This window comes from Mandrillus leucophaeus, unplaced genomic scaffold (assembly GCF_000951045.1).
Source record: "Mandrillus leucophaeus isolate KB7577 unplaced genomic scaffold, Mleu.le_1.0 Scaffold56, whole genome shotgun sequence".
Lineage (NCBI taxonomy): Eukaryota > Metazoa > Chordata > Mammalia > Primates > Cercopithecidae > Mandrillus > Mandrillus leucophaeus.
Window position 1 is genome coordinate 3,957,309 of NW_012106030.1, and position 17,222 is coordinate 3,974,530.

A 17,222-nucleotide genomic window follows, 5' to 3' on the forward strand; every position below is an offset into this window, starting at 1 on the left:
TTTTCCACTGTTTGCAATAGAGTCAGCAAATGGGTTAAAGAGAAGTCAAATGTCAGGCTCCCTTCTCTCCACAGTCATGACCTTTCAAATCATTGTGCCTTGATAGTCCTCTAATGCCTTCAAGCAGAAGCTATTTTAACGATTTTTTTTCCTGGTTATTTTAGTTCTCTGTTGGGAAGGTTGGTCTGATCTAATCTAGTCCATTATATTGAAGCAGAAGTTGAAGTACTTCTTTAAGGCGCTCTAATCCTACATGTTTTGATACCTTGATACTATGTTCAATAATTTCAAATGCCAACTTGCTGTTAACCTGCGCCATCTTGAACTCTTGTTTATCAGAAGTTTTTGATGGAGCTACTGGACATTTTTTATAGTCATAATGAAAACACCTCAATGTTATGTCATATGTTTGCATTTAAAGATAGTTTACAAATTTTACTCATATTATTGCATTTAATCTTTACAACAGTCATGTGATGTCAAATATCATGATTAAGTTCTCCATGGAGACTTACCTATAATTTTAATTAGTGAATAAAGTAAATCTGTATTAATTTACCTCTACTTAAGTGAGTATTCTGGAAAATGGGAATGAAAAGAAGGGGGTATTTGAGAGCAATTTAACAGGTTAATATTGAGATTAATCCGTTTGTGGAATGAAGAGTGGTGATCATTTTGCTTGGGTAAATGGAGAGGATGGTTATTCTTCCTTTAAGTGCAGGGATTCTGTTAGGAGGATAATTAAATTTTGGCAGGGTTAATAATGAAAGGATAAAATTAGTACTGAATTGTGCTCCCAGAAGGGAGAATTACTATGGGCTGAAAAGAGCTTTGTGATGGAGTTGAGATTATTATTGGACATTTTGAGGAGGAGAGGAAATGAGAAGGAGGCAGGGCAATCTTACGGGAGAATCTAAAAGTACAAACTACTCGCCCTCCTCCTTCCTCTCCTCCTTCCTCTCCTTCTTCCTCTCCTCCTCCTTCCCCTCCTCCTCTCCCCCTACCACGCCTTTCATTAAGGGCTTACAAAGTGCCAGGCACTGTCCTCTGTTTGTGCATACATCCTTATTTAATTTTCAACCCTATAAGATAGTTAATCTAATGGTCCCATTTTATTTATTATTTATTATTATTATTTTTGAGACAGAGTCCTGCTCTGTTGCCCATGCTGGAGTGCAGTGGCGTGATCTCGGCTCACTGCAGCCTCCACCTCCCAGGCTCAAGTGATTTTCTTCCCCTCAGCCTCTCGAGTATCTGGGATTACAGACATGCGTCATCACGCCCAGCTAATTTTTTTTTTTTTTTTGAGACGGAGTCTCGCTCTGTCGCCCAGGCTGGAGTGCAGTGGCGAGATCTCGGCTCACTGCAAGCTCCGCCTCCCGGCTTCCCGCCATTCTCCTGCCTCAGCCTCCCGAGTAGCTGGGACTACAGGCGCCCGCCACCTCGCCCGGCTAGTTTTTTTTCTACTTTTTTAGTAGAGACGGGGTTTCACCGTGTTCGCCAGGATGGTCTCGATCTCCCGACCTCGTGATCCGCCCGTCTCGGCCTCCCAAAGTGCTGACGCCCAGCTAATTTTTGTATTTTTAGTAGAAACAGGGTTTCACCATGTTGACCAGGCTGGTCTTGAATTCCTGACCTCAGGTGATCCGCCCGCCTCAGCCTCCCAAAGTGCTGGGATTACAGGTGTGAGCCACCGTACCCAGCCAGTGGTCTCTATTTTATAGCCTTGTCCATTTGTCAGGCAGTGAAGCCACTGCCTTAAAATGGAGCCAAGTGCTGAAGCATAACTTTGATAATGAGATCGTTGTTAATTATAAGGGTCCATGAACTGAGTCTGAGTGAGTGCATTGGGATTTTCACCTGAAGACAACTGGCCATGCCAAGTGCAATTTTCAGAAGATGGTGTAGACAGTAGAGTATAGGTGGGATGCTGGTTGGCTGGTGGAGACCATAGAGCACAGGGCACGGTTGGGGGCCACCTCAGCAGTGCACAGTACATAAGGAAGTCCCCTGCTGGAACGGAACCAGCAGGAAGAGAAAAGATGGGGCTGATGTAAGATTTCAAAGCCAGAAAAGTCAGGACTTGGTGACTGTGAAGATGTGAAACGTGATGGAGAGGACTGTCTTAAAGAGGGTTTCAAGCCTGGGACAGAAGTTCTCCAAACTATTGTTTCCTGCCTCTGTCCTTCCTGCATTCCCACCCTCCTAACTCAACAGGTGAGTTGGTGAGCGTCTCTGTCCACGACTCCTTTCAGTTGTGACTCTCAGCCAAGTCTGGCCTGCAGCTCCTCTCAAACATCCTCCTGCCCTAGAATGTTCTCAGCGATTCCCTCCTGTTTTTACTTTCTGGTAAGTGTGTATTTCCACTTTACTGTTGTGATTTCCTCCTTTTTCCTTTCCCTTCTTTCCTTTTTCTTTCTTCCACTCCCAACCTTCCTCTTTTTCATTATTTTTTTTTAAATTTAAAATGTTTTGAACACCTAAACTCAGTACTACATTGAGCTTTTTGGGTGCAGGAACTGTGATGTCTGTAGACGTCTATTTCTGTGATCTAATACTATGTTTAACATGTATTACATGCTGAATATATGAATGAATAAATGGAAAATCCTGGGGAGTGCGCCAGAAATAGGTATAAAGACATAAAGTTCATAGCAACATAGAAGTAGAAACCGACTATCATTGATTTTATTGTCAAGAGGTGTTCTTCCTTTTTCTCTCACAAAAATCCACATGGATTTCAGTACATTTCACCTCTGACTACTCCATAGAATAATAGCTAACTCCACAAATAATGTATTTTGAGACAGTAATAACCAAGAAAAACAAAATAAACAGAACATGTTATATCATAACATCTTTGATGGTTTCTTCTATTCCCTATGGTAAGTTTCATTTTTTTTTTTACAACTGATTTTACCCCTTGTCCGAATTTTTGCTTGATCAAGGTTCTGCTGGATAAAGATTCTGATAAGCTACAAAATGCCCAAATATTGGACAGTAGAAGGGAGGGAAAGAGGGAAAACACTTTGCAGAATGGTTCATTTGCTTCATGGAGTTGAATATCATAGAGTCCCAGGGACAGCCTGCTGTTTTTGGAAAATGGACAAAAAGTGGGGTTGCATAGAGCTTGGAATTTAAGAGAGAAACTGTGGAACAAAGGTGTAACAACATTCATTAATTTAGATCTAGATTGAGAATTTTTATATTAGGAAAAAAATGCCAATAAAAACAATTTGCCGCCTCATCTCAAATCCAGCATTATGTGCTTAGAAATTACTGCCTCTGATCATTAGCCGGCAGGCGGGCCTTCCCTGGAGGTCTGTCTTGTGGTAGGGAAATCACACAGCCATGCTGGCAGCAGTTTTATCCTTTTCTGGAAGGAGATTCGCACTCTCGGCTTTGTGTGTAGTTATCTGACTGTCTCTTCTAATGCTCGAGTGTTAGCATGTGCTTAGCAATTTTTAAGCTCCTGGGACCAGACTGGAATTGATTTCATCTGCAATTTGTCTAGTGACAAGCGCACTGTGGAAGAAAAATAAATATTCACTATAATTTTTATTAGTTCATGGCCCGTCATAAATCAAAGCTGTGAAAAGAGTTTAAGTAGCTTTTCCCAATCCCTGGGATTCATAGCTCTCTCAGTTATCATTTGAACAAAGGTGATAGCTGGACACCAGTGATACCCTGGGATGGTGAGCTTAAGGGAATTTAGCTTTTCCCTTCCTGCAAGCTTTAAAATGTGATGTCGTTAGGGGACTAGGGAGGGTAGACTTTTCAGTTTAAATCTCTCCCTTTCCCTTTGGTAGGACTCCCAATTTTAGACTTCATGGATGAATAAGTAACCTTAGTGAGTGATTTGAGACTAGAGTACATAAAAATGTGTCAATAGTTCAGGATGACTGATAGCTCCCTTGTAACCAAAGCCACCTGCAATTTTTTATAGTCCTGCAGCATAAGCCATCTTGAACAGATAATCAATTCTGTTGCACAAACAGTCACTTCTGTTCACCAAGGAGGCCCACTTTTTCTCTCTTCAAGCAGGGCTATAAAAAACAAAAATAACCTACATAATCCAAATGATCAAAACTTCTGAAATATCAGGGCACTTGTAAAGCTAACCTTCTCTTCCACCTCTCTATACCTTGCCCCTCTCTTTCTTTTTTAGTGAAAGAACAGTGGACTCACTTATGCAGCTGTAACAAAGATCAGAGAGACCTGCACGGCCCTGTGCTCATGCACACATGCAACTACACACACACACACACCGTTTTAGAAGAGTGTATTTTAGTCCAAGTATCGTTTCTTGCCCAGCCTTTGTCAGAATTTTGATCTTTAGAGGATTAGGAGAATATTTATTTATTTATTTTCCTTACATAAAGTATCAAATGGCATTGCAGCAGCAGCCTAACCACAGCAGGAATTCATTCTTCTTCAGCTACTTCCTGCGTCTCATTGAATTAAAAAGAGTGAGGATGTGATTTTGAAATCTGAATTTGTAAAGGGCGTGAGGTCTTCACTGAAAATATGATTGTGAATTAAAGGCTTTTGATTAAAGTAGACTTACAGATAAACACTTCATCTATTTTTCCTCATCCATTAAAATACAGTTATACTGTAGAGTCTGGTGCTGGATTTTATATTCATTTTTTTCAATAGGGTGAACATAGTATCATCATATTTGCCATTAGATTATTCAATGGTATTTATATGCAAACTAAGTCATTCATTCATTTTACAAATACATTTTGAGCTTTGAACAGGTAACTGGCACTGACTTTTAGGTGCTGGAACTGGGGCTACAGTATTAAGCTAGACAATTAAGTCCCTGGTTTAGGAGCTGACATTTGAAGATATAGGTTAACAGTTAGGGTCCAATGATTAAAGATCTAAAATTCTCTTAGTAGTAGCTGGGTCTTTAACAAATAATGATTTTGGAGGAACCACTAAACCTCAGAATTTAGTAAAGACAAAAACATTGGTAGTAAATGATTCTGGCTTGCTAGTTATAAAATATTATTTTCAGATCTAGATTTTGGCCTAAATCATGATTATTGTTGCTTAAACTTGGGCACTTTTGCACTAGAGATCAATGTCAAATCCAATGAGTCGTAACCTTTCTGGTGTCTGAAAGAAAGCTTGGAAGCCATAGAGAGCTCATGTGTTTTAGAGTAAAGTCAATTTGGGGGTATGTTTTATTTTCATGTCATCTGTCCCCTAAAAGGACCCCTAAAGGTTGGCCCAATGACTGGGCCAACCACTACCCCCTTCTCAGGTTGAGTCACTGTTTTCAGGTACCACCATGGCGTAAATAGCGGTTCTGAAAGTTTGGTTCATAAACCCCTGAGGTCCCTTTTCAGTCGATCTGCAGTGTTGATCTATTTACGTAATAATACTAAAATGTTATTTGTCTTTTCCATTCTTTTTCTTTCACAAGTGTACAGTGAAGTTTTCCACTGTATATTCAGAACCGCTATATAACTCAGCAAGTCGCTATTTTCTAAACAACCGATGATCGATGTTACAAAATGATATGTTGGTAAAAGATCCATTCAAAATGCTAGATAAATTAATGGGCTTTGATATATCAGAGTATGAAAAGTTCACTGATAGATGTTCAGATTCCTATATAAACTTCCAGTTGTTGAGTTTGGGCGTAGTATCAAAGAAAGAATATCCACAATGATCTGAAAGGCTATTTCATTAATCCTGTATTTGCCAACTAGGCATTTGTGTGGGAATGGGTTTTCTACACACGTCAACCAACATGATACCACAACAAATTGGATGCACCTATCTTCAGTTATGCTGGGCATTAAAAAAATTGCAAAGTAAAATAATACCACTCTTCTCACTAAATGTTTTAGGAAAATCTAATTATCCCCTATAAAAAATACATTATTTATGTTAACAGTAATGGGTTATAAATTCTTTTTTTGTGGGAGGGAACGGAGTCTCTCTCTAGCTCCCAGGCTGGAGTGCAGTGGTGCAATCTTGGCTCGCTGCAACCTCTGCCTTCCAGGATCAAGTGATTCTCCTGCCTCATCCTCCTGAGTAGCTGGGCTTACAGGCATGCACCACTACTCCTGGCTAATTTTTGTATTTTTAGTAGAGAAGGGGTTTCTCTGTGTTGGCCAGGCTGGTCTTGACCTGCTGACCTCAAGTGATCTACCCGCCTCAGCCTCCAAAGTGCTGGGATTATAGGCATGAGCTACTGTGCCTGGACCATAAATTCTTTTTTAAGCAGTAATAAATATTAAGCATTTCTCAGTTTTAATTTGTGTCATGATAAATGTTATAAATTAAATCATGAGATATAATCTACATGAACTAAAGCATTTTGAAGTCCTCAATAAGTTATTTTTTTTTTGATACGGGGTCTTGCTATGTTGCCCTGGCTAATCTCAGTCTACTAGGCTCAAGCAATCATCTCGTCTCAGCCTCCTGTAGCTGGGACTACAGACATGTGCCACTGTGCCCTGCCTCAGAATTTTTTAAGATTCATAAGGGTATCCTGAGATTAACCAATTTAAGAACCACTGCTCTAAAGCAATGTATTAGTAAATCCATCTTCCAGGAAGTTGAAGCGTAGAGAAATTTGCACTAGTTACATTCCCTGGGGTCTAGGATCTGCTCCCAGTTCTCATTTTGAAGCAGAGTTTCAGGAAGTATAAGTTGGGTCTCCTTAATGGCTCAGGGCTTCCTGTTCTGTGTGCAGTGACAGAGGATGAAGACAAAAAGGCTGTAGTCCATAGCGTCCATTTTTAATTTCCAATCTTATATGCCCTAAAGTCATGAAATCCTCTAGGATGATTTCTGAGTTTCAAACCACAGCTACTGAAGATGGAGCATTTTACAAGGGCTGCATGACATTTATTCTGCTTGGAAGTGCAGCTTGCAGCTCCACATGCTAAAAGGAAATCAAAACTGCTTATCTGAAACATCTTCATCATCCATTTGGAAATGAAGAATTCAGCCTGCTCTGCTTCCACCCCTGCAGGAAGCTACACCAAGCTGACTTCTCAGTCTGGACTTGTTCTCAAGGTCACCCATGTAATTTTTTTCAAAGCCTCAGTGTCCTTAGTATTCTCAGAGATAATAGCACCAAACCCATCAGTCCTTTCCTTGTCCTCAATTTTCTTTTGGCTTCCTGCAATTTTAATCCCAAGTCCTTGCAATTCCTTTCTGTAGAGACTTAAGTGGCCCCATTTATGACCAATTTACAGCTAATATTTGATGTATTCTTTTAAAATAAGCCAAACAGTCCTCCGCTCTACAGGCCTTGTAGCTTTGGACTTAAAATCTAAGGCCTGATAAGTGGGGTAAACTGATACGTTTTTTGTTTTATGATTTACGAAGAAAAATTAAGAGATCCTTAGAAATTGGAAGGAGGTAGATATTTGGTAATTTCAGAATCTAGTGCTGTTGCTAATAAAGGGAAAGAAATAGCTTTTTCTTCTGTATTGCACATTGAACCAATTTTTATAAAGGGGCGAGAGGGAGGGTGGGAGGGGTAAGGAGGGTAGAGGGTAGATGAGTAAAGAAATCAGAAATTTTTCTGGGGGCTGCTTACTTCTAACCTCCTTTGGATGCCTTATCTCTGGCCCCTTCTGTAAGCTGATCCAGCTCATGTCAGCATGACACATGAACCACGCAAAGCTTCTTTTTAAAGAGATTTTAATTCCTGCTTGACAGGCTAGGCTGAAGCCCATGAGTGACAATAGATTTTTTTTTTCTTTTGAAACAGAGTGCAAGCCACAGTGCACCTGGTATTTCATTGAACACCAGGTGTGTGTGTGTGTGTGTGTGTGTGTGTGTGTGTGTGTGTGTGTGTGTGTGTATAATGTTTCTGGGAAGGAAAAAAACAGTTAACCTAAGTAATAAAATGTTTCAGTTTGCCGGGAGTTATGCTTTAAGAAAAGATATCCACCGTTTTTGGCCTGTGTGAAGACTGTTTATGCCCCTAAATCTGCTTTAAATCTTCTAAGAGTTTTATCACTTCCCCCCTTCTCATAAAAGTAACTCATTGCTTTATTTTTTTATTCTAGTCTGAAATTACATCTTTAATTAGCTCCTGTGTGGTAAAGTATCAAACTGTCACATTTCATTTGATGAATTTCATCTCTTATACCCAAGATCTTTGGGGGAACCGACTATATCCAATATCCTGGGGGAGAATAGCTAGAAACTGGGACCATCCTTAAGCACTGTATGAGGCCCAATACAGAAAGACAAGGAAGTACTTTAGGAGTTGCCTAAATGTTCTCTTGCAAATACAAAATGAGCTTTGTTTTATTTATGACTGCCTGAGTGAGTTCGGACAGCTATAACAAAGTACCCAAGGGTGTATTGCTTATAAACAAGAGAAATTTATTTCTGATTGCTTTGGAAGCTGAAAGTCTGAGATCTAGGTGTCAGCATGGTTGGGTTCTGATGAGGGCCCTCTTCGTGACTGCAGACTGTCAACTTCTTGTATCCTCACATGGCAGAAAGTGAGTGAGAGCTTTCTGGGTCTCTTTTATAAGGGCACTAATTGTGTTCATGAGGACTCCACCCTCATGCCCTGATCACTTCCCAAAGGCCCTACCTCCTAATACCATCACACTGGAGGATAGGATTCCAACATATGAATTTTGGGGGCCAGAGATTCCGTCCATACTAATGACCATAGCACATTTGAAATAGCTCTCACTTTCCACCGGTATTATGCATCGCGAGCGACTCGAAGGACTGACGGTAATAGGGATGACTCCGGTAATGGAGATATGATGGTGGTAGCATAATGAGGGTGGTGGTGATAGAGGAGTCTTCATTTATCAAATGGGGCACTGGACTTCGTGTGAATCACTTCACATACTTTTTTCTCATTTAATTTGCACACCAGCTCTGAGAACTTAGGTGTCATTGTCTCCATTTTACAGATGAGAGATAGAGGCTTAGAGAAGTTCAGTGACCTACTCCTACCCAAAGCCATCCAGCTCGGTAACGGTGGAGCAGGATTAGAATTTATACTGATGACAAAGCCCTGCCTCATAACCCCCACTCCAGAGGTGCTTGTCTTCCTCAGGCATAGGCAGGGTAGGGATTTAGTTCCTCTTTCAGGGAAAACTAAGACACAAAAAGCTTGAATGATGCTCAGTGATACGCTTAATGTGAATGAACTTGGAGTCAGAGTGGAAACCATCTTACCATGTTGGTTCAACCAGTTTCTGAACAGAAGCTCTCTATTTACGACAAGGGGAAAGGAGCCACTTGTAATTGTGTAGTACACCTCAGGGACAGTATTTTCACAAGTACTGTCTTGATCTTCCCAGTATGCTTATGAGGTAGGTAGGTCTTATTGTGTCCATTTTGTGTTTCTTCAACTCCAGGGTTGGATTGTGCTTTGCTACTGATTAATTCCGGAACCTTGAGCAAAACCTATGAACTTTCTGGGCCCCGCTTTCCCCATCTTCACTATAATGGGGATGGGTGTTCAGTAAGGATACACTAGAATTTCTTTGATCTGTTTTGAAAAAACCACACATGGTTCTTAAAACTTTTATTACCCAATAATATACACATAAAAAATTTTTTGTAGTAAAGATGTGAACAAAAAAAAAAAAAAAAAAAGATGTGAACAGTTGTGTGTCCTACACACAATTGAAAGATGACAAGCCATTGGAAGACTACTTGAAACTCTGGAATCTGCTATGGCCAGGGAGTGAGTTGCTGTGTTGATAATTTAGCCTGATTATATTTTGATCGTAAATAGATCACCAATTCTTAAAAAGCTGGTATTGCCGGCCCTCCTTCCTTCCTTCTTCCTTTCTTCCTTCCATTTGTCAAAAAGCCATTAGGCACGTCTCAGCAAGGAGACCTACCAGGGCAAATAAGCAAACATATTGAAGGTAACAGGAGTCGGACTTCTGACTATGGGAGAACAGTTACAGATATAAAAAAGGGGAGAGCTAGAATGAACCCTGTATTGTGGGTAGGAATTTAAGGTTTCATTGTGAATGTGTGGATTCTGATATGTAGAAATTTTATAGATATAGAAATTTCAGTGTAGAAATATTATAAACATTAAAGTGTATGCATGTCTATGAATAAATGCACACACACACACCCACACACACCCACACCTCACACCCCACACCCATTTCCTAACTCTGTTCACTGAAAGGGCCAGGATGCAGTGACAACCCAGTAAATATGAGCACATCTGCTACCCAGATTGTAGTTTCTAAATTCCAGTTTTTGCTTAAAGCAACTATGGGTCTTTGAAAAAAATGTCTGATTCTAGAGCTGGGAAAGAAAAGGTACAAGATGAATGCTGAATGTCTTGTGACAGAAGATACAGAAACTCTGAAAGAATATTGGGAGACGCCACAAGAACGCAGCAGTCAGCTTGAAGGGATTCTCACTAAACCCATGTGAAACCTGGAACAATTTGAGCACCAAAATGACAATGATAGTTACAGATTATATCCCACTACACAAGAAATACATGAATCCACACTTGCATAAATAAATAAATGCATGAAAATGTGGTGAGAGGAGAAAGTTCTTCCTTAAAATAGAACATTGTCTGATATATAGAAGGAATTCTGGAATTGGAGAGATTACTATTTGGCAGTCATCATAGTAATAATTAATCCAGGTAAGAAACATCAACGGATGTTAACAATAGTGAATACAGGTTGGATGAGGATCAGAATCTTTATATAACCGTAGTGAATACAAGTTGGATGAGGATGAGAGTCTTTATGTAACCATAAAGTATCTGTCCACAAATCCTTATGCATTTTAAGGGGAAACACAGGAGCTTTACTGGAGAAACTTGGAAGACACAACCTTACTCAAGTGATCAGAGATCTCATCAGCAGTGGTGGGACACACAGTGTTCTGTGCCACTTGATGGGATGCAATGAGAAGAACATAGCATCTCTTCCAAACAATGCAATCTTCAGATCTTTTCATGAGAACATATCTCTAACCCCAGTTCAGGGGCATTTTACAAATTAATTCACCTGCTGCCTTCCATAATATAAAGGTCGTGAAAGTCAAGGATACTATTCCAGATCAAAAGAGACAGAAGAGCGATGACAACTAAATAGAAAGTGTGATCCTGAAATGGATCCTTTGACTAGAAAGAGCATTACTGGGAAAGTTGGCCTAACTCGAATTGGGGTCTCCCGGTGAAGGATACATGAGAGTTCTTTGAACAACTCCTACAACATTTCTGCAAGCTTGAAATTCTTTTGACACAAAAAGTAAGACATACTTTGTACAGGAAATCTGAGCTTTTAGTTTTTACTTTATTTTACAAAGTTAAAAGGAATAGTTTCTGAATTCTTTTTTATTTTGGATTTTTGTAAGAATCTTACAGGGTATAATTATTAGACTCTTAGTTCTGAATTTCTGTGGTGGTTGTGCAGAGAAGAATATAGTTCTATGAGATAGGGACTTTTCTGGATGTGTGATATCATTTGTGTAATTACGGAAATTCATTCATATTTGACTGGGAAAATAGTTAGAACCTTGGAGTGTCTTAAGGCCATTGTTGAGATATTTATGAGGCATTTTAGATTAATGGGATTATGAGTTGGTGTTCTGGAGTCATGTTTCCTGAGCTCAAATCCTGTGCCCACCACTTACCAGTGTGTGACTTTGAACAAGTGAACTAACCTGTTTCTTGTGTCATCTATAAAATGTAGGTAACAATAGCACCTATCTCGTGTGGCTATTGTGCAGACCATCTGATTAATACTAGTAGAGTGCTGAGAAGAGTACTGGCTTAGAGAAAATGCTGTGTTGTTGTTATTATTATCATCATTATATATTATTGCTGCTGCTGCTGTTACTGTTATAATATGGGTGTAATTTGTGTAGCACAGGGAGGGGAACATCACACACTGGGGACTGTTGGGGAATGGGGGGAAAGGGGAGGGAGAACATTAGGACAAATACCTAATGCATGCAGGGCTTAAAACCTAGGTGACAGGCCAGGCACAGTGGCTCATGCCTGTAATTCCAGCACTTTGGGAGGTGGGTGGATCACGAGGTCAGGCGTTTGAGACCAGCCTGGCCAACATAGTGAAACCCCATCGCTACTAAAAATACAAAAAATTAACCGAGTATGATGGCGGGCCCCTGTAATCCCAGCTACTTGGGAGGCTGAGGCAAGAGAATTGCTTGAACCCGGGAGGCAGAGGTTGCAGTCAGCTGAGACTGCACCACTGCACTGCAGCTCGGGTGACAGTGCGAGACTATCTCAAAACAAAAAACAAAAAACTCTAGATGATGGGTTGATGGGTGCAGCAAACCACCATAGCACATGTATAACTATGTAACAAACCTGCACGTTCAGCACATGTATCCCAGAACTTAAAGTAAAATTAAAAAAAAAAAAGAAAAAAATTAATAAAGGACATTTCTGAAGCAAAAAATAAAAAAAACCAAAAATAATTGTGTAGCAAAGGCTAGAGAAACGAGCTAAAAGAAATTTCATATGGCAATTTGTTGGAAGTTTGATCCCTCCTCACACTCTGATGGTAGAAAGGCCGTAATGCCATTGATTTTGGATACTAACACCGTGTACTGATCCTTTAAGATGCTTTCTTATTTGCAAAGCCAGCTGCCACACCCAAGCACACTTTAGAGTTTCTTTACCCTTTATTCAGGGAAAAGCACACATTTTAAATGTTCAAGAAGAACAGCAGAAACAAGACAGGATCAAAGCAAAATACAAAGAAAACAAGATTGGAGAATCAGAGAATCAAGATCCAAGGAAAAATGTTTACTTTGGCAGAAATACCTAGAAAATATAGTGACTGCAGGCCTTGTTTCAAGTTCACATATTGAATCTTAACATGTTTACTTATTTGCAAGTGTAAGTAAATGTATGCAGCACACTGAGTTAGCAAACATGGAATATCCCTGAAGGAGGGAGATATACTGCTCATCAGTTGTCCACAGTGCACCCTGCATCCTACCACTTGCTCCGGGCTCTCCAGCCTGTTCCTTTTCCTGAAAGGGCTTCCAGTCAAGCTCATGATCTATTATTATATATGATACTTAGAGAATATTGAGCATTATGCCTTTTTATTTCTTTATGCTTTGTTTCTAAAAGGGTTCAAAGGAACAAATTTAATTGTCTGTTATCCTAAGAAATGCTTAATTGTCCAGAATAGATCTTCATTAACAAAGTATAAAGTGAAAGAAGAGACCAATTGGCAAAGAGAGAGAAGATAGAGATTTCGACTAAAGCCTAGAAGAATAGGTAATGAATGACTACTCAGAAAGAAAGAATGGAGGAGGTCAAGGGTTTCACAGTGTATGCTTTCTTTTTTAGAACTATAAGCATGTTTCTGGTCATCTAGCCCAAAAGCCTAAGTTTTTTAGGCATAGGAGAGTTTCAGATATATTGTGAACACATAGCCCATTGCTTGGTCCTCTGTCTGAAATACCCAGGTTGTCTCCCCTTGATTCAGTCTCTTGTCACTATCTCACCCTGACTATGGTATTTTGAATTTTAGATGATATACATATTTTGAGAAGCACTAGCAATCAAGTGGGAATAAACCATCTAGGATTCCTCATACCATCTAAGTTTTAAAACTCTTTGCTAGAGTATGTGGAGCTATGTCAAGACAGTGTGTTAAGGTTGTTCTGTGATTGAGAACTCAGAACCTAGAGCCAGAATCCTTGGGTACAAATCGTGACTGTCATTTGCTAGCTGTGTTCCATTTTCTTCATCTGCAAAATGACATCAATGATAAGAAACAAATATGGGCCAAGCACGGTGTCTCATGCTTGTAATCCCTGCACTTTGGCAGGCCGAGGCGGGCAGATCACTTGAGGTCAGGAGTTTGAGACTAGCCTGACCAACATGGCAAAACCCTCTCTCTATTAAAAATACAAAAATTAACTGGGCATGGTGGTGCATGCCTGTAGTCCCAGCTACTCAGGAGGCTGAGACAGGAGAATCACTTGAATCCGGGAGAAGGAGGTTGCAGTGAGCAGAGGTCATACCACTGCACTGCAGCCTGGGCCAGAGAGCGAGACTTCGTCTCAGAAAAAAAAAAAAGAAACAAATGTGGTTACATGGGAAAAAATACCAGCAATATAGGAAGCTTTCAAAAAATGTTAACTGGTATGTATTTGCCTAATGAGTAGAAATAAAAAACTTTAGTACTATTTGGAGACTTGGTATGTTTACATGATTCAGTAATAACTATGCAATATCTCTCCTTCATACAAAGTTCTAATAAATCATTGCTTTTTCTGTAGGTAAAATCTGCTGGTGGAGTCACTCCATTATTCTTATCTGTGGAGATCTAGATCTTGATTTGAAAGTTTCTGAGAAAATCTTCAGCTCAGACTTGAGGTCAGCTTTACCAACTGAAGGTAAAAGCTAATTTTATTCATTTAAGTATGAATTGCTCATTACTAACACATAGAAAATAAAGATCATTAACATGTCTTATTAACTAGAACATATCAAATAGAATCCTGGTTTCTTGATGTTGAAAAAATTATGAAATACTAATAGAAACAGAGAAAAATGGCCAGGCATGGTGGCACACACCTGTAATCCCAGCACTTTGGGAGGCCAAGGTGGGTGGATTATCTGAGGTCAGGAGTTCGAGACCAGCCTGGCCAACGTGGTGAAACCCTGTATCTACTAAAAAATACAAAAATTAGCCAGGTGTGGTGGCAGGTGCCTTAATCCCAGCTACTTGGGAGGTAGAGGCAGGAGAATTGTTTGAACCCAGGAGGTGGAGGTTGCAGTGAGCCGAGATCAAGCCATTGCACTCAAGCCTTGGGAACAAGAACGAGACTTCTTTCAAAAAAGAAAAAAGAGAAAAATAAGATAAAATGAGTAAGGAGAAAAGCTTATTTCCTGTTATGGTTATGGAAAGCTTTATAATAAGCATCATCAAATCCATTTTTTTTAAATTTTATTTTTTGGAGACAGGGTCTCACTCTGATACTCAGGCTGCAATGCAGTGACACGATCCTAGCTCACCACAGCCTTAAACTCCTAGGCTCTAGTGACCCTCCCGCCTCAGCCTCTCAAGTAGCTGGGATTGCAGGAACATGCCGCCACATCGAGCTAAGTTGTTTTCATTTTTTAAAAACTAGAGACAGGGTTCTCAGCCTGTTGTCCAGACTGGTCTCAAGCTCCTGCCTCAATCTCCCAAATTGCTGGGATTACGGGTATGAACCACCACACCTGGCCTCATATCCATTTTTTATATCTACAGTACCCAGTTGTTGAAATAATCTTAAAATTTTGGGAAAACAAATAAACTAAGAAACAACCTGCTGCAGGACTGGAGCAGTTGGTGAACAGAATAAGAGAGTATTGAAAAAGATGCAAATTTTTCTGTAAAAACCAGCAGGTGGTAAGCCTGCTGCCCGCAGCCAGGAGACTGGACAGTGGAGAAAACCTCTTCTGAGATGCTCCTATTCATTTTATGGTTAAGTAAATTATTTAACACTGTTAAACATGGATGTTGTTGTTGTTTTTAAATGGGGGGCAACTTCCAATAACTGGCTTATTTTCTCATCAGTCTGTGTCTCCTGTTCTTCAGAGGTTGTTCTTAACATCCTGCATTCACCTCGAATTTCCTACCCCTCCACGTTGCCAGTTACTGCCAGTCAGAAAAGAAGCTTTAGATGTCAACTCCCTCAAATTTTGCCTCTAGGCCTGCACAATTAACCTGTACTCACTTTCAGTGCTTTGTCACTAGTGAAAGGCAAACCACATCCCAGTCCCACTTAGCTCCTTCTTCTGCTCTGGAACCACCTCCTTCTCCCTGCTCCAGAACCACCTCCTTCTTCCTGCTCCGAAACTGCAGAAACCCACCTCCTTCCTCCGGCTTCGGAACCACCTCCTTCTTCCTGTTCTGCAGCCTGCCTCCTCCTTCCTGCTCTGGAAACTGCCTTCTCCTCCTTCCTGCTCAGAAACTTCCAAAACCCACCTCCACGTTCCTGCTCTGGAACCACCTCCCTTTTCTTGCTCTGGAACCTGCCTTCTCCTCCTTCCTGCACTGGGGTCTGCCTCCTCCTTCCTGCTGTGGAACCTGCCTTCTCCTTCATCTTGCTCTGGGATCTGCCGCCTCCTTCCTGCTCTGGAATCTGCTTTCTCCTCCTTCCTGCCCTGGAACCTGGCTCCTCCTTCATCTTGCCCTGGAACCTGCCTCCTGCCTCCTCCTTCATCTTGCCCTGGAACCTGCCTCCTCCTTCCTGCTCTGGAACCTGCTACTCCTTCTTCCTGCTCTGGAAGTGCCAAAACTCACCTCCGTATTACTGTTCTGGAGCCACCTACTTCTTCCTGACCTGGAATCTGCCTCCTCCTTCTGGCACTGGGATCTGCCTCCTCCTTCCTGCTCTGAAAACTGCCTCCTCTTTCTTCCTTCTTCCTGCCCTGGACCCTGCCTCCTCCTTCCTGAGCTGGGAACTGCCTTCTTCCTCCTGCTCTGAGATTGCCAAAACCCATCTTCACGTTTCTGCTCTGGAACCAACTCCCTCTTCTTGCTCTGGAACCTGCCTCCTCTTTTCTGCTCTGGAACCTGTCTTCTCCTTCCTGCTCTGAGATCTACCTCCTCCTCCTTCCTGCACTGGGATCTGCCTGCTCCTTCCTGCTTTGGAAACTACCTCCTACCTGCTCTGGAACCTGCCTCCTCTACTACTCTGGGATCTGCCTCCTCCTTCCTACTCTGGAACCAACTCCGTCTTCTTGCTCTGGAGCTTGTCTCCTCCTTCCTCCCATCCAAGTACTAACCAGGCCTGACCCTGCTTAGCTTCTGAGATCGGATGAGATCGGGTGTGTTCAGGGTGGTATGGCCATAGACAGTCTCCTTCTCCTCCTTCCTCCTCTGGAACCTACCTCTTCCTCACTGCTCTGGTACCTGTCTCCTCTTTACCACTCTGGGATCTGCCTCCTCCTTCTTGCTCTGGAATCCGCCTCCTCCGTTCTGCTCTGGAACCCACCTCCTCTTTACTGCTCTGGGATCTGCCTCCTTCTTTCTGCTTTAGAACCCGCCTCCTCTTTCCTGTGCTGAAACCTACCTCCTCCTTCCTGCTCTGGGACCCGCCACCTCCTTCCTACTCTGGGATCTGCCTCCTCCTTCCTGCTCTGGAACCTGCCTCCTCTTTACTACTCTGGAATCTGCCTTCTCCTTTCGGTTCTGGAACCTGCCTCCTCCTTCCTACTCTGGAACCTGCCTCCT

The 17,222-nt window shown here is 41.4% G+C and overlaps 1 long non-coding RNA gene across 2 annotated transcripts in view; it reads left to right on the top strand.

Annotated features, from left to right (window-relative positions):
• LOC105552489 overlaps nt 1–17,222 on the top strand; it is a 562,990-nt gene that overhangs the window by 339,416 nt on the left and 206,352 nt on the right. For both annotated transcript variants that reach the window (XR_001008022.1, XR_001008021.1), the window contains exon 6: nt 14,275–14,391. This is a non-coding gene — a long non-coding RNA (uncharacterized LOC105552489). The remainder of the gene's footprint in view (nt 1–14,274; nt 14,392–17,222) is intronic.